The sequence below is a fragment of the Pinus tabuliformis genome, chromosome X (assembly GCF_031772625.1).
Source record: "Pinus tabuliformis cultivar Carrire ecotype Pingquan chromosome X, CPIR1, whole genome shotgun sequence".
Taxonomy (NCBI): Eukaryota; Viridiplantae; Streptophyta; class Pinopsida; order Pinales; family Pinaceae; genus Pinus; species Pinus tabuliformis.
This window is the reverse complement of record NC_142308.1, coordinates 529760595-529779928: the sequence shown is the minus strand read 5'-3', so window position 1 is coordinate 529779928 and position 19334 is coordinate 529760595. Positions and strand designations below refer to the sequence as shown.

The 19334-nt window shown below is 34.4% G+C and overlaps 1 long non-coding RNA gene and 1 pseudogene across 3 annotated transcripts in view; both read left to right on the top strand.

The window, feature by feature from the left end:
- LOC149141051 (uncharacterized) overlaps positions 1–10276 on the top strand; it is a 31073-nt gene extending 20797 nt beyond the window's left edge. For all 3 annotated transcript variants that reach the window (XR_016264555.1, XR_016264554.1, XR_016264553.1), the window contains 3 exons: positions 10–102; positions 7500–7598; positions 10020–10276. This is a non-coding gene — a long non-coding RNA (uncharacterized LOC149141051). The remainder of the gene's footprint in view (positions 1–9; positions 103–7499; positions 7599–10019) is intronic.
- On the top strand, positions 3794–5050 carry LOC149141052 (uncharacterized; annotated as a pseudogene).
- Positions 10277–19334: the final 9058 nt, after the last annotated feature.

Below are 19334 nucleotides of genomic sequence, written 5' to 3'. Positions count from 1 at the left end.
GAAAACAAGATTCCATGGGCAAATATGGGACACAACTCTTGTGCCACTGTGTACGGTTGCTACTGATTGCTTCAGCTGATATGATTGCAGTACAACAATCTGGTAAAGACACTGAAACTTCACCACATCTTGTCATTCTTTTTTGCTCTTTTTTTCTTATGCTATTGTTTTAATGATATAGTTGATCCTATATCCCTTGAATGTTTTAAATGAACAGATCAATTTTTTCATGTTCCAACAATGCTTTTTTGATAAATAACAAAGGAAATTTGCTGCTTGATTTTACAGTTAAGAGGAAAGTTTGTATTTGATTCATTATATATTTGCAAAAGTTGCTAGTCCAGTTCAAAAAAGAAGATACTCAAAGTTCTATGGTATGTTTAGTTAGTAAGAAGTCCTCTTTTCTAGTTCACCACGTAATATTTCAATCAAAAGTGTCTAGAGTTCACTTCTATCAGGGAGCCACGAAGAATCCATGGTTGGGAAAGCATAGTTATGTAGTAGAAATACATCAGGTGAGAAAGACACACTCTGGAAAATTATCTGACAAGGGAATAAATATTGCTTGAGGGGATAACATTCAAAGGTTGATACTTGATACCAAGACTTCCTAACCCATCTCGAAGCCCTACTAGAAGTGTAAATTGTGGATTGAATGCAGATAAAGAAATTCCTGGGAACCATGTGATTTCTCCTGGATAGAAAGAGAAACATGATGTGCACTATGGGAAGATAAAAGAACAATAATATTATTTTTTTATGGTAATTCCTCTCCAAAGGTTAATATAGAGGATTGCTATAGAAATAAAACCAAATCCGTAAGTGCTATACCTATTGAGGAGTGCAATATTAATGGTGAAAATAGTGAAAAAATGTTGGAAATGTGCAATACAACTCAAATTTTATCTTCAAACCTTGGTGAAAGGGAAGAGCGAAAGGAAGACTTGGCAGAGGGGACTGTTGAGATAGAAAGAAGAAAATACTGTGAACCTAGTGAGAACTCAGAAGGTACTAGTGAAGGATTCTCTATCCATTCTCAAGCAAAAACAATAACATGGATGAACGTGGGATGAATTTACTAGCAAGCATAGTTGTGACTGAAATCTCAAAAGATGAGAATGAAAATGTCGTAGGCAATTCTGTAACAAATTTCATGAGAACATGAGAGAATTTAGGGCAGGATGGTTTATCAGGTTATGGATCCAAACTCAATTCACCTCGGAGTGATGATGTAGTAGGTCAAAATGTGTTGAATATGAAGAAAGACAAGAATGATCACTATTCCATGGATCATCAAGATGCTTCTAGAACCAACTTGGATACATTTCAAAATGTGGAATTTACTGGTAAAAAGGAGGATGCTTTGAATTCCTCTATGAGGGCTTTGGAAACTGGAAATGTTGCTATGGTAGGGGATGGTATAAAGGGCCTTATTGAAGATATAATACAAGAGAACTCATGTTCAAACAGGGGTGGGGAACAACCAAGGGATGAGTTCTGTTATGATGTTGTAGAACTATACATCAGAGGAAAAGATGGATTGGATTCAGACTGTGAAAAACAATCTGAACTAGAGAGAAGAGACGAACAAGAGGGACTTGGTGGACACCAAATACAGGATGCAGTTAATTTACAACAAGAAAAGGTACATGTCAGGGACATTAGTGTATAAGGAGACAACCAAGGAAGTAGTGAACACTACTTGGAAAAGGAAAAAGAGGTTGGAAATGAAAACCAAGAAAATCCAAGTGAAGGATATGTTCCATGCACAGGGGCCTCTGATTCTGATGTTAGGGAGCCAAATAATTGTCATTCAGGCCTTTCTGACAACAATTTTGTGCAAATTACACATCAAGTGGCAAACAAGGTTGGCAAAAGAAGAGGGCCATGACAAGCAGTCTGGCTATAATAAGCTACCTGATAAAGATGTAGAGGATATAAGTTTGTCTTATGAAGAAAATAAAAGTACTGATGTGCTTGATGCCAAGAAACATCATTCTACCTATGGACTTGAACATGAATACCAAGGGAAGGGTGAACACCTAAGTCACCTGACACGGGGATTCGGGACACGTAGGATTCGGGATTCGTGGTGTCGGATTCGGGACACGCTGACCCCCGGAACAAGACACGTTAGGACACGTTATATATTATTTTATTAAAAAATATATATATATATATATATATATATATATATATTTAAACTATATATATATATATATATATATATATATATATATATATATATATATATATATATATATATATATATATATCTTAAAAATTAGTTATTAGCATATTTCTTACACAAATTTTAATTAATGATACAAATTGTAAATTTAAGTTCTTTAGAAGTGATCACTGCCCAGTGCCATCCTTTTACAAGTTTCTCCCACCACTCTGTATCTGGTGTACCTAGTTATGAGAAACTGGATTATCCTTGTAAGCAGATTGATTCTCCTTTTAACAGTGTGATAACCACTTTCTTACCTAACGCATGCTTTGCTAAGCTTTAGGTCATGCTCTCTTTGGCAGTCACAGAAACACTTGTTTTTAATAAAATTTTTGCAACATGAGTTTTGAGGTCGTACTCAATAGTGCTAAGTTTAATGAATATCTCATCTAAATACCCAGAACTTCAAACTTTTAAGTTTTTGTTGATAAGGTATTTACAGCATAACAAAACAATCAGCAAAAATCATTGCCGTAATCAGACATTTCAGAAAATTTTGTTTTAGTATAAAATAGTCGTTCTTTGTGATCTAAATTTTGCTGCACATCCCTATTGCTTGAGATGAGCTCGCCATACAATAAAGCATCGTGTCAAAGATAGCTCCCAGCACTGAATACCATACTCTGTTTATTAAAATATCCGTTTATGTAACCTTTATTATAAAACACAGTGGGCCGTGGCGTATACCTTTGTTCTGTCTATTTATTAATTTAACTATGGTTCAAACTTCATATATGTATCATGGCGTTGCTCCATACGTTGTGGTGACTGGTTCTATATACCCGTAACCCAACATTACAGTGGTTCAACCGTTCATTGATACAGTGATAAGGCGTGCCTAGTGGTTACTAACCTTGGTCCTTAAACCTGCAAATTGCAATGCGGTCCGCCGCTGCTCCAAATCGCTGTTACTCGCTCCAAATTGCAAATGCGGTCAAATGGGAATGAAAACAGCGAACTTAAACCCCGAAAAACGAATCCGAAACCAAAAATCGTTCCAAAAATCGTGACACGTTCTTCATTTTTTTGACACGCTCATGACACGACGTACCCGGATATGACACGACGAGTCATTGAAAGATGACACGTGTCAGGACAGAATCGTGTCCGATTCGTCCGATTCGGGATTCGTCCAGGGGTTTGGACGAATCCGGTTTCATAGATAAACACAAAGGTAATGAACATCTTCCTGTTGCCAGGAGCATCACATATAAGGATTCTAGTCAGGAAACTATGATCCAAAAAAGAGAGTGCATGGAACCAGAGCAGATTGCGACATCTGGAGAAGTAGAAAATAAAGGAATCGGTGTGACTACTAGTTATGACAAGAAAAATGTTACTACAAATATGGGATCTTGTACTATTCTTGATATTTGTGACATTGAAAGGAAAGTTCAAATCAAACATAATGAGATTTTAGAGGTATCTTCTAATATTAGTTATGAAGGTCCACAAAGCATTACAGTTGTATCTTCAACATTTGTAGAACATCAAGAATTATGTTTGAAAACAACAGTACAAAGTGTGTGGTGAGATGAACTGCATTCTTTTGACCAAATTATGGCAATAATCGTCCCTCTGGAAAAGTATGATGGAAGCAATGATTCATCAAAAATACCTTCTTTTGACTTAAATGAATCTATTAAACTGGATGAAGCAGGTCATTATGACACAACACTATCCACATCAGCATCTCGTTTATCAGTTGTGCCTTACACAAGTGCTTTTGTTCCCCTTACTGTATCGTGCACTGGCTTAGCAACACCAATTGTAGTGGTTGCTAGGTCAAATGGACCTTTCATTCCTTCAATAAATCCAGTGAAAATCATAGGAGAACTAGGCTGGAAAGGATCTGGAGAAACAAGTGCTTTTCGACCAGTATAACCTAGAGAAATAATTGATCTACAACATCCTGTCTCCAAAATACCAATTTCAAATTCTGATGCATTTAATTCAATTGGAAAAGGAAATAGAGCTTCATTATATATTGATCTTAATGTGGCTTATGAGAAAACATCTGAAGATGGGGTAATAACAATGCATTTATCTTCTCAAATATGTGAACCATCAATAAGCTTTGGATGCAGAGATATGATTGGAAAAGATTTTATATCTTCAATCGTTGAAACTTTTTCTCTTACCAAGCCTTGTAGTCCTTTGAAGTCGTATTTAGAATTGAATCGCATTGATGATAGTGGGGAGAATGAACTGATAAAAATGCTTCTTGGTATCAGTGCTGAAAATTTTGGATTGACTTTGAAGACTGACACCAGTGCATAGTCCCTTGGAGCTTCATGTGTTCTGACTCCTGAGAGATTTTGACTTGATTGATGGGCCCACTTTTGATGACAGTCGAGATGAATTGCTGCCTTGGAATTTCAGCTCATCTTCCGAGCCTGTAGCTGACCTGAGAATGAAGGTCGAGCTATTCAAATCATCATCTTGTTTTTCTGCTAGAGATGCCTTTCAGTCATTTACAATACCTTTGCATTTTAATTACAGGACAGATCATCAAGTTATCACTACAGTTGCATCTGCATCTCAGTCTAATTGGAGTTCATTACCTAGTCCTAATTTGTTCAGTGGTGATATACATATAAAGGGAAGACAATATTCTCTTCAGATCCTATTATTTCCTTTTCAAATGCCACTAGTAAATCATACCCATTTACTGGATTTCGTTTTGGGTCAAGTTTTCATCTTAACTCTGCTTCTTTTTCAAGTGACTCACCTTCCTATCCAGAATCATTAGGACTAGGATATTTTCCATGCACTACTCAGCCTCATCCATCCTCTCTATGTCTATTCACACACTAGTAGAAAAATGGATAAACCTTGAGACAAATGTGTCAGAAAGTATTCCAGAAAAATATTTCATTGAAATTAAATGCTTTTGAGTTCCAACTGAAGGAATGCAGATATTTTTCACAGAGGTGGTGTATCCAAGTGTTCAAATATAGAGCATGCAATGCAATGTAAGCAACCTCCAAAGGACTGGACCCCAAATCATGTCGTGTAAAAATCCCATGCATTCCTGTACTGCAGTGCGGGCACTCTAAATTTCACAGGCCTATGGTTTTCTGCATTTACACAAAACCAAAAATCCCTGTAAGATTATGACTTTCCAGTGGCAGACCTGGAATTTACCCATCATTAATGCCCACATCACACTGGTTGTTTTCCATGGAAGGGTTTACTGACATATTTTTGATTGGAATCCAGTGAGAATTTCAAGGATTGAAACAACATGATCCGTATACTCTACAGATTTATTATTTGTGAATCCATCTATAAAATCAAAATGAACAATTTTGACTCATTTTTTACTGCATGCATCATTGGAAAAAGATCTGAAATCCAAGTACCTTGGCATGGTTCAGTCCCAAATTTTTAATCCTCTGAAAATGCCACATAGGCACATTCCTACAACTAAATTATAGTAGACACCCATAAAAATTGACTCTTTAAATTTAGTTTCAGACATCATCTCTAACATCTTTTAGATGCCAATTGTGATGATAATATCACATGTAAAATATATCACATGTCAAATATCTAATATCACATGTTTTTGGAGACTGAACCTTTGGAGTTGGGGAAAGGGTTTCTGAATACTTGAATCTATACCATTGGAAAAGGGATTGTTCACGGATACTTGAATCTATACCGTTGGAAAAGGGATTGTTCACCAAACCACTCGAGCTAGATATACACAACTAGCTATTTATTTTCTTTAAAAACCATCTATATATTTAGATAAATGAATATTGTTTCCTTCAGGAAGCTAGAAACTACCATCTCTTTAGAAAACATTTATGTATTATGTATTCATGTAGATGGATGATCAACACCATATATAAATTAGAGATAGTTGCAGATTGTCAAATATTATCTAGCTTTTAACTACTTATTTCGATGGTTGAGTTGTTGATGACTGGTTCTCTGTTCTTGCTTTTGTGTACTATCCTTCCATTTCTTGCACCAGAACCCTTACGAGTAGTAAATTCTTTAATCTAATTAGAAGCTTTGCTTTGTCATGGTGTAGATTTGATGTCGTGATACATTTTTCTAGATTGAAGGTTGTTGGTGAAAGTGTAGAAATTCAATTTGGTGAAAGTGTAGCAATTCCATTACGTTATTATAAGAACAATCTAGTTGGCACTTCAAACCTATATGAGATTATGGCCAAACATGGTTGCAAAAAGGTAATTCTAAACCTTGCAACTGTTAATGATATTTATAATTATGTATATTATAGAATTGTGCCAATGTAGAGGCATTATAGTAGAGTTATCAAATGATATCAGCATAGTGCTCCTTAAGTTTATTTTGCATATACCTACCAGTTTCTGCAATGTAAATCTTTCCAAAAGAACATGTTATAGTGTGGATGCCTTTCTGCATTTTAGGATTGATTAGGCCTTTTACATAGTCTAACTTGCCTGGTATGGTATTTGGGGGGAGATGGTGACTTTTGCGCTACCCCTTTTCATAGTTTTTGTGATTTTATGTCACTCCCCTGATGTAAGGCAATGTTATTTTTGATATTGCATTCTCTTCTTCCTGCCTTCTTTGGGGATCATCCTTGCCTTTAGGAGAGCATTGTTATATTATCTCTCACTATAACCATTTATTTTGAATACCTTTGCCAAGTTTTTTAGTTCTTGCTTTGTGCTCATCTTCAAAGATCCTATTGGCTCATTACTAGAGTGTTGATTGCAACTTGTTTTTGCACTGGATAATGAGGAGAATCTACGTGCAAGTATCTAGTGGTATGGGTTTTATTCTGGTAAACTTGATGGGATAAGCCAATAAGGATCCATATTTTATGAGAACTTCAATGAAGGGAATGATCCTATTATTTTCCACCTCCATCATGAATCTGATGCTTTCATTTTGGTTGTTGAGATGATTGAGAAATTCATTCAGGATTTTCATTCCATGAGAGCATTCGATATTCATACATCTATGAATTGGTCCCTTTGATATGGTTTTAGTGGAAGGGATCCTAATACCTACTTTTCAAAGTACTTGATGTACATATTAGTGGACATTGATGACAATGGTGATCCCATGGCTATTTCTTCATTCTATTCATATCTGATTCCTTGAAGGCTGAAGTATGTGGATTTGAAATATCCTTGATTTTCCTGATTTCTTTTTTAGCTTCATTTTTTAGTAGATACTTTCTTATCTTGTAAGAATTGGATCAATTTTAGAAACAATTCCGAAAGAACTAATAAACTTGTGCAACCACAAAATGCAGTGGCTCATACAATTTGTTATCCTGGTGGTTATTTGTGGTGCCAGTTCAAGCTACTTCACGAGTTCGAATGACAGTATAGTTATCAAGGCATTATTTGAGGTATTTTAGTTGATCAAATAATCATTGTGATATTCTATCTGATTTATTACAAGTACATAAATTAGTTCCCAAATATTTTGCAAAGAGGGCATTATAAAACCAATTTGACTTGAGAATATTTTTCAAAAATTTACATTGTTTCACTTAGATCTAAATAAGTCATCCATTTGGTTAAAATGGAATCATTTTTTGTAATACTTGATTCACTATGATTACAGATATGAAATATGCAATGGTATGGATTTCCAGAATACTTGTGTTTCATAACATACAAGCACAAAAATTCTTGATTTTAAGCAAATTTCTCATTTGTTTTGATTGTGTGAAAGTTACATGTTTAATTTGATGTAGAATCTCAGAATATATTTTGTTATTTTTTCTAATTAAGATGTGTATCATCTTGATGCTTCCAATTCCTCCCTAGTGGCATAATAAATGGGTCAATAGAGAAAAAATGAAAATTATAAGGAAGAATAACATCTCTATTCAGTGTTGCTCTGAGATCAATATATAAAATGTTTTCATTGAAGCTGATGCAAGTGAGTAAGATAGTTGGGGATTATTGTGATCCATTTTAGTATGCATACAAGGATATGCGTATCGGTGTTGTTTGCTGCTCATTTATGGATTATTGTGATCCATTTTAGTAAGCCCATTGCATATAAGGATATGTGTATCAATGTGGTGTGCTGCTAAGTTATGACACTACTAGATGTTAATTTCATAAATTATTTTTATTAATTTGACTTGAAGCGTAATCATATTTTACTCAAATATGTTTATCAAATGGTTTTTTCATCATCAACTACAATTTATGGACAACCCAAGGTGATTCCTTGTGTAGAAGACTTCCAACTTTCTGCAATGAATCCCTATGGATGCACTAAGGTTTGATGTTCAACTTCATGTGTGCACCAATAGTTATATCTCCATATTGTAGTTTTTAGTTGTTGAGTGCCATTTCTATTTTAATAACTATTAATATTTTCTGAGTAGATTCTTACATTTTTTTTGCTTAAAATAATTTCATTATTAGTGGTTAGATGGACCATGTAGCTACATAAATTAATGCCTTTTCCATATGTTTCTTCAACTCTTCCTTGAAGATATAGCCCATGATATTTATAAGGTAGATCTAGAGCGGAGAATGATTTTACAGAGCTACTTCAACACAGTTGGAGCTCACCCAAGTAGCCAGATTGGAGAAGATCTAAAGGGAATTCCAAATAACCTCATGCCTTTCATCCAACAAGTGGTTGTGAGTAGGATGGCACAGCGGTAGATAGAATACTATCTTCAATATTTGATGCTATTATAAATTTTTAAAGAGATGTCAGTTTAGTTTTTATATCATATAGAAATTTGTGGTTTTGAATCTACACACATGAACTTACTAGCAACATAAGATCTTTCCCAAAATGTCATATTAGTATGCGACAGATTTAGTCTCTTAGGATAATTTATGAGACTATTATAAATTAGAACATATTGATTTCGAACTGCAATACTTGCTACTTATTGAACATTGATACTTGGACAACTTTAAGAGACCATTTTATAGGTCATAGATATTTGAACCTATTGCTTTTGAAGCTTGCATATGTTTCTGACTCTTGTCAATTCTTTTTATTATGCTACTTTAACTCACTCATTTATATGTTTATGCATTTTAGATTGTCTATTTGAAACTATTTATTTTCTTTCTATTGTACTTGCAATGGTATTAGGTTCGAGACTAATTCATGTAGTAGACTTATGGTCATTTGCGCTCCATAAGCTATTTAATGCAAGTGACATAGGTAAATTTCCCTCGAGTTTCATGATTGATATTTTTGCCATAAATTTAGATCACATGATAAGGAGATCTCAAAACTATTTTAAGTGACAATGTATCTTTTCTATGCCTAAAATAAGGCTTGTAGAGCTTTTGTGTATTGATTCCTTCATTTTTTTAATATAGTCCTTAAGTTTAGTTGTCTGATATGAAGAATTCATTGATATTTTGACATTTCAATATGTTAAGGGTCTTAGCTTAAGAAGACATTATGCCTACATTTCACATTTTCAGTAAATATATGCCCTTTTCTACTACAAGTACATATTAGTATTCAATGATCAATTAATATATGGGATTTATTTTTTTTTTTTTCATTATTGGATGTGAATTTTTCAGGTGTTCTTTTCTATGGTGACATTTTATTTGCTTTGTTTATGCAGGTCATCTGGCGACATAGTGGCTACTATCGCCCAATTGAATAAAACTAGTTTGAGTTTCTTGCATTTCTGGGGAAAAATGGCATTGACATAGTTGATGTTGAGGTATATGTTGTATAAATCTTTTATAGTCTACTTCAGTTTATATTTCAACATTCATCATATTTCATGTCTTATACTCTGTATTGTATCTTCTTTCATTTTTAGAAGATGAACTAAGTATTGATGGTAAGAAGTAGGAGTTGAAGAAAGAGGAGAGCAATAACACTAGAGCGACAAATGCAGAAAGCGAGAGAGAAGAGAACTGGTCTAGTGATACCCTTAAAGCCAATATCTCGCAAGAGACACACACATAGAGACTGATTGTCAAGTTTTTAGAGTTGGTGAATTCACCTACAATGCCTTGGAAAGACAATGATAATATTTTGAAGTGATGAAACAATATTTTATGTATAAATTGTAGTCCAACCAATATTAAGTTGGAAACTCATATTGTAATATTTGACATTTCATATAATATAATTTATGTGGTTGAAATTATTTATAGTTGTACTTGATATTATTTAGTATTGTAATTAACATATGTAATTTTGTTTTTTCATATTAGATGAACATGTACATTGTATAATTTATTTATTTATTAATTTAATTTAGTTGCAAAATCATATTAATATATTGATTAATAATGAACACACATAATCAATCTAAATCTACTAAATAAGTAGTTTATATTGATTAAAAAAACAAAAATAAAATGAATATACAATTAAATTAGTCATTTATAGTTTTATTAATGAAAGTAAATGAAATGAATATAAACTACTAAATTAATCATTTATATAATGAATATGAAACTACAAAAAAATATAAATGACTACCATAAATGATAAATTTGTGTATGAAATGACGACTAAATTTTGCATATATACGACTATTAGTAGCTAATTTACAATGTCTTATAACACGACCAAAATTTAGTAATATTTCTTTGGTCATTAATTGGTTTCAAACGATGACTAAAATTTGCATATATATGACTAGTAGTAGTTAATTTACAGTATCTTATAACACGACCAACATTTTGGTCATATTTCTTTGGTCATTAATTGGTTTTATTGTGTGATCATATAATATTATATTTTGTTGTGTATTTAGTCATTAATTGTGAAAAATTAATGACTAAATCAATGACTAAATTAATAACCAAATTTATGACTACATATACTACTATACGATAAAATTGAGACAACCAATTAATGACTAAGCTAAAAACGACTAAAAGTTGGCCGCATTATAAGATACTGTAAATTAGCTACTATTGGTCACCGACTAAAAAATGGTCATTTATATGCAAATTTTAGTCATTTTTTAGTAACTAATTAGCCATTTTGTACTAGTGCACCGTTCATCAGTAATGTATCCCGGATACTGAACGTGGGTCATGCCAAAAGTGCATTTCTCCAAATTGGCACACAACTTGTGTTGTCGTAGTCTTTGGAGAGCCTGTCAGGTGTGGTGGAGGTGTTCTTCCCAACTGTGGCTGAAGATCAGGATGTCATCTAAGTATACCACTACAAATGAGTTGGTGAATGGCCGCAAGATTTCATCCATCAACCTCATGAAGGTTGCAGGATAATTCGTCAACGCGAAAGGCATAACCAACCATTCGAAAAGGCCCTCCTTGGCTTTGAAGGAAGCCTTCCACACATCAAAGGGTTTGATTGGTAACTGGTGATATGAGAACTTCAAGTCGATCTTGCTGAAATATTTTTCCCCCTTGAGTTGGTCCAGAAGGTCATCAATCCATGGCATCAGATACCTATTCCGAACAGTGTCTTGTTTAGCGTCTGATAGTCAATACAAAGTCTCCAAGTCCCATCTTTCTTCTGTACCAACACGATCGGGCTCCCACAGGGCGATGAACTCAGATGAATGTGACCTTTCTGTGATAGCTCCTGAATTTGCCTCTTGATTTCGTCATTCTCCAAAATGTAGTGCTGATAGATTGGTCCATTGGCCAACGACACATTCGGGGTCAGATCGATGGAGTGCTTGATCTGACAGTGCAGAGGCACCCTTGCAAGTGAGGTGAAGATGTCCTCGTACTCCTCCATGATCTTGTCGATCTGTTGTTGTCATGTGGAGGGGCCATGTCTGGAGGTCGTGGCCACCATGTTCTTCTTTCCCTGAGGGTGTATAATCAATAAAACAACTTTCTCGGTTTTGGAAATGAGCTTACTACATTGTTTTGTAGTAACCAAAGAGATGGCGGTAGGCGGTGATACCTCTGGTATCTTGTACAACTTATTTCCCAAAGTAACAATAACAACGCAAGGCCTTGACTCATACACAACATGTCGCTTCCACAATTATGGTTGGCTTATTAATACATCACAAACATCAAGGGAAGCAATGTCACATAATACCTCATCTGTGAAGGGCTTGATGATGTATGGAAGGTGGCCCTGCTGGCTAACACAAAGATCTCGTCTTTGGTGAAGCCAGCCGATGGTGTACGGTTGTGGGTGTGACGTGGTCGGTAAGACCAACTGCTTCATGACTTCTACTGAAATGAGGTTCTTTTGGCTCCCAATGTCGACAATGAAATGTAGAGGGGGACCTTTACCAACATATGGGAGTGGAAGAGGTGCTCGTCCTCCTCTGGATCTTCGAGTTCCTGCTTCTGGATCTTTGTGGTGGAAATGGTGGCATTGGGATCCGCATCGATAATCTGCTTCCCTTTGTCATTCCCCATTTTTGGGTTCAGACTCAGAGTTGAAACATGAATTTGATTGTGAAGCCTTTAGCTCGACCACTGGTGACTGCTTGGCCCGACACTCACTTGTGTTGTGAGAGGAGCTCTTATGGAACTCACACCAGTTTCCCATGTCCTTCGGATTCGCGGTGTTGTTCTTAGTTTACGGATTTGGTGGGTTATCCTGGGTTGCCTCGCCTTGGATTTGTCCTTTGTTTTGCGGTTTGGGGGCACCTTTCCCTTGCTTCGGATTCACAGATCCAAAGTCTCGTTTTTTCTATTTAAATTTCTGCTTGATTTTGACGGTGTATCGGTACGTTGTGCCGAGTGAAGAGATGTCCAGGAACTCCATCTCATCCTGGATTTACCTGTGTAGGAAGTTGTGGTACTTGAGTACCAAATGTTTCATAGAATCCTTGATACCTAACTTCGTTCAAAGGGTATGAAAATCATTCGTAAAATCCGACACATCTTGGTCCCTTCCCTGCCGTACCATTGTCCACTTTATGTATTTATCCTCATAGCTTTCAACAGGGTAGTAGTATTCCTTGATGGCATCCTGGAATGAATTCCAAGTGGGTGCAGCTGAAAACAGTGAGGTCATACTTTCATCCTTCTGCTCACAGTAGGTTTCCCACCAGTCCTTGACTTGGCGGCCGACTTTGAGAAGAGCAAAAGTAATTTTTCGGCTGGAAAAAACATGAATAGAAAAATATCCTTCTAGTAGATTTAACCATATATCTATGGCGTATGCATCTATTTGGCCCTCAAATATGGGAATGTAAAAGTTTACTTGTACCTTAAAAGGAGTGGAGCCTCCAAAGTGGCTGCTGGATGTGGATGCGCCGCCAGTGGGCAACCGTTGAAGGATCTAGGCAAAGTTATCCATCATCACGTTCCTTTGTTTCTCAAGGGCCTCTTCGAGCAATATTTTGATAGGATCTCCTGCCCCCTCGTCTTTCTTTTCTTCCCCAATGGGTGACCATTGGGGTTTGCGAGGTTGATCTTGCAAAGGTTCAACCAAATCGAGCCCTAACTCCGTATATCCCAACCTCGTTGGGGACATGCAAAGAAAAACAGAGAAATAGCAGACCACTCTGGTACCACTGATCCAGATTTAAACATGAGCACAAAAAATTACAGATATAACCATAAACACAGAGACGCAGTAGAAATAACTCTTCATTTCATTAATATCAAACACTGAAATATGCTTACAAACAGAATGGAAATAAGACTAGCTCGGGTGATGGTAGCTTATCTCCGATAAGAGATGTGGCGGATACATGCCTCTTAACTATGTTACAATGAGGCTCAAAGGCCTATTTATTATTGAGAAACATTGGAAAACCCCAAACATCCAAAAACCTAACCCTAGGAGATGAAGCGCTAAAACTATGGGCCCCGTTTGGGTAAATTGGTACATCAACTTCCAGGGGTCGTAACTTTGACATACAATCTTCATTTAATGCGCACAATACCTCGTTAGAAAGATATATCCGAGGAATAGGGCATCAAATGGCTCCAGAAGTTCAGGACCGGAAAAATTTCCAAAGATAGTAAATTGTTCTACAAATAAGGAAACTGAAAAACTGAAAGAACAATGGTGGGGTCCAAGTGGAATTGGCGGGTGGTCACCAATATCCACCTAGATCAAATTCGAGGGGTCGTACGCCCATGAACATCTAGTTCTCCACCTGTTCGATGCCTGATTGGTCAACCCAGATGCATTTGATTCATCTGTCAACACACCCAGTGAAAAATGTTCTCCCTTCCTCGTCAACAACTAAATATTCTCCACCGGGGATAAGCACATACCCTATTTTTCCAGCATTGTTCAGCCTCAAGTTGGGAGCGTAAACGTCTACCGCAGGGGGGAGGAAGGAGGTTAGCAGGGAGTGGATGAATTGGGGATGTTTTGAGAAACGCCTAGCAGGCCACCATCGAGACCAAGCATATAATAATGACCTAGATTGCATTCTAAATTAGCACTCCTTCTCCCATCTTAGGTTTTCTATATCATAGGGTATTATTTCCGCATATACAGATACAAGTATAAGTGGAAATGGAATGTCTTGACTGAAATAGTGGTGCAATGCAGAAAAACAAATCAGTGTGAAAGTGAGTTTTTCCTACAATGGCTCATCCTTCTAATGGCAACCGATCAGTGGAATATCCAACAACATTTTGGGATAGGCTTTATGGAATTTAGTTCTTTGATTACCAGAAAACATGATTCAACCTGCTCATATTCCAGGCGGTTGGATTTCGTAGAAGGCAGTGCCAAAGCCAAAAAATAATGAATTAGTTAGTTAAAGCGATGGATCCAACGGTGGAGGACATTTGAATAGTCTAACATCAAATCAGATGAAGCATATCAAAGACAATGAAGATGAGAGGGGAGTTCATCCCAAACGAGACTTAAAAATTTAAATATGTTATATAAGTTTTAAACCACAACTTAAGAATACAAAATTAAATGTGTTAATGAGAATAAGCATAAGAAAGTCATGTTTTTTATTAATATAATGGTTGATTGGTTGTAATGAGTATACTTGTTACTTGGCATTTTCACTTTTTTGGAAAGGTTTTAAAAACTTCTCTCATATCTTTCTAAAAATGCCCATTACTAAGTTGGATATGACTAACATGTATGCAATTTAGAGTTGTTTATATGACATGAATTACTTCTTTTTATATATTTGAATTGTTATTCAACATAAATACATCTCTTTACAACATATGTGCAACTTGGAATTGTTTCTAGAAAAAATATTATCTCACTTTGGTCGAGAGAAGCGATTACAATATATAGGCCCCAATATTCTATCATCCTTATGCTAGTGAGGGAAACCATAAGGTAGCAATGTTTCCTACTAACTTGGTAGTTAATTGGTTGCAACTTGAGTATACTTGTTGCTTGGCCTTCCCACCACCTTGTACAAAAAAGATAAAAGTCTCTTACTAGTAGTATTCCACGATACTCATTTCACATGCTTTTCTAAAAATGCTCATTACTAAGTCGAGTATGACTAAGGCCTCTCCATCTTGGAACTCCTTCTATGACATGAAAATATTTTTGCAACATAAATACTTCTATGTACATAAATTAATAACCTATAATGGTTAAGAAAAGTGGTCCACATCAACATTTAAAATCAATACACCATGATGCATATGTCACAGCCACAAGGGATTGGTGCCTCATATTGACATATCAGTTGATTTGATTGGTTAAATATATGTTTGTTCCTTAAGTTACCCCCTTAATTTATGAAAAAAACTAAAAAAATATTTAACTATCAATATTAAGCCACACCCCTTTCACATAAATTTATTAAAATACCTATTACTAAGTCGAATCGTTGCAAAATACATGTATTTGAGAATTGTTTTTGTAACATAAATAACACACACTCTCTATGAAAAATCAACATAAGCCTACACCTAAAAAAACATGTTATTTTCAACAACTTTAGTGTGTTAATTTTACTGATGAGGTGTAAATTATTTGGTTTGTGTGGAGTTTAGTCCCTATCAAGTCATTAGTTCAAATATCACGAGGGTTTGAGGACGGAAATCACTTGTGGGAATAAAAGTTGTCCCATGAAACATCAAGACTTTATCAAACCTAATAAAATCTCAATAACAACATCTCAAAAGTAGATGAATCTATCTTCCCTACAATGTTAGGATTGACCCAAACCAAAACTCAATCTAATTGAAAAATACATATAATTCTAATTAATCATAAATACTATTTCTTTTATTATTTAACAATTATATATATATATATATATATATATATATATATATTTTAAACTATCACCTATTTCTATTATAATTAACATGTTATTTTCACTACCTTTACATTTCCCATGAGAGTTACGGATCTTAATATTTTCATTTTGGATTATGATTTGTGCACATTAACCCATACACATTTTTCTTCTTTCATTGATATTATGTATTTTGATTCTAAAATACTCATATATTTTATGGTTTTAAAGGATTGAACAATATTAATGTTCATAACATTATTAGGGTTGGATATAGGGGAGGTATTATGATTTGGTGTAAATTGTTAAGATTAACTTCAGCGTTTTTCCTTAGTTTCATATTTGTCGATCTAATCTAAATAAATTGTAATCTTTATTTCAAAGTAATAGGGAAGTCTCTATTGTGTTCAATTTTTTATCATTAGTCCTTGTCATAACAAGGAGAATAAAGATTGGATTTAAGTGAAAATGATTTGATTTTTATTTATGATAACAAGTTTGAAATGTTTTTTTTAATTAAAATTATTTTTTAGAATTTTTAAAAATGAGTAAATTATTTTTGATTGGTTATTAAGTTTGATCGGAGTGAATATTACTTATGATTGGATGTGAAATTTGTTTAAAAAAATTAACAATAAAATGAAATAAAATTTTAAAATAACACATAATTTTTGCATTGATTGATGGTATTGAATATTGACCATGCATCTATTAAATCATTAAGGAAAATCATAGTTTCAGAGAGAGATTTTGATTCAAAGGTATGGCCTATTGAAGAGCTTTTATTTATCTATATTTTCTCTTGTAATCTGTCCTTGTATTCTTTCGACTCTGCCTTATTTTTCCAGGGTTTCGCGTTTTTTTTGGATACATTTTCTACTCTTAGGTTTTGGACCTCAATATCTTTATGTTTTCATTAATAATTTATGGGTAGTTGTTGATTTTGAAGGATTTATGTGGTCCATAAATGCTTCGGCAGGCCTTTGTAGATTTATTGCATTGTATTTACCTTTTAATGGATGTCACTCTTTCGTCATCAGTTAAAAGTTTTTTGTTAGCAGTTGTGTAAAGTCTTGACAATTTAAAGTTCTTTTTCCTATTTGAGATTTTAATAAATGACTTTTGGTTGTTACATACAAGAAGAGGGTTCACTATTAATAGTAAGATTTTACTTTCTCAACTTTTATTGGTGTACATTTATCAAATTTGATTTGAGTTAGGGTTTTTGGGATTTTCAACTATTTCTAGGCTGTTATTGACATTCTTATATCGTTTCTATAACATAAATTTCGTTGTCTCTGTGCTATTAGGGTTTCTAGGTTTTTCTTATGTGTTTCTAATTATAGGTATTTTGTTTTCTTTTTTCAAGCCTTTATGATATCTTGTAATTGTTCCTTTGATTGTTTTCCTATTAAAAAGAATTATTTTACCTTTTTGAATGTTTTCAGATCTTAGAAATTGTCCGGTGTTGTCTGTATTTGAGCCATGAATTATAAATATCATGTAGGGTAGAGAGGGGATTTTCATTTTTCTAGTGGAATTTTGTACTGTTCATTTCTTTATGTTGTATATTATCTTAGATTTTATATGATGTCTCTATTGTTCCTGCTAGTGTGTGCTTTGACAACTAAATTGCGTTGTGATGATTTTTAGGTATATCCTCGAGGTGGATAGAGTTGAAGGAGTAGATAAATCTATTCAACTACTTAGGTTCTGAAGTAAGTTTCTCGTTGCAATCGTGTAATATGGTGGGAGAACACTATGATTAGGGTTTATTGTCAAAAATGTTGATTTATGAAGGTTTTATTGGGGTTTTGCTTATGATTTTTAATGTTTGGCCCTTGTTGTTTCTAAAGAATTTATGTGGTATGCTTTTTGGCCCTATTTTCATCCAACTTAAGATACTATATTTCAAGAGTTATAGTGTACTATGTATTGTCTATGATTGTTATCCTTTTGTTTTTTTCTTTTTTATTAGTCTGCCTTTTTTTTTATCCTTTTCAAGAGATGCCTTTTGATATTCTTGCATTGCCGTTGTTGTTTGTTGTACCTTTTTTTGAGTCCCATTACCTGGTTTTGTCATTTGTGGAAATTTAGAGAACTTTTTTCATTTACTCCATACTTTGTATCATTTTTATACATAAACGATGTTGTGTGCTCCTAGATAGTCTGCTTATCTGATACTTTTTCTCTGTCCTATCTTTTTCGAATATTTACAAGACAAAAATTTGTTGCTTCAATGGTGCAAATATCTACCTTGGCAAGGGTATTAGGTTTATTAGATCTGATCCTCAGGTTGGTAGATATTCTAAACCTGTGCATGTGGTTCCGTTAAGACTCAATAGTGTATCACTCAAGAAATGTTGCATGTCTAAAGTAAGTGATTTGAGGTTGTTTGCAAACTATATATAGTAGATTAGGTATGCTTTGCAACCTTTGTTAGTTTACACATTCCTAAAAGTCGGTGATGGGTATTAAACATGTTGAATCTGTATATAGAGGGTAATGTCTAAGTCCTTCGTGTTTAAAAGGCCATCTTCCTATGCTTATTCTCAAATCTGGTGGAACATGTAATAATTTCAATGTTCAATTATTCTTGCTTGGAAATTCACAGGTATTCATGTTCTCCAATTCCAAATGTAACTGATATTTCCGTAATTGCCTAAAGCCATCCAAGCTCACATGGATTGCTATGTACCAGAAACAATAGGAATATGGTTATAGTACCTTTAAAATTTAAATGAAGTGATTAACATTACTTATAAAATGGAGAGCAACACCATGGTGATTTAAAGAAAAACATCTACTTCAAATCTTGCAAATGTCATTATACACCATGGAGTTGATCAAATATACTTACTGTCTCAAAGTGTGCTTCAATTGAACTCGATATTAGACATGACCCTAGTGTTTTCATTTAATCTAAAGACTTAGTAAGTCGGTATAAAACTTAAATTTCTTATTCTAGTTCTTCATACTCACGTGAAT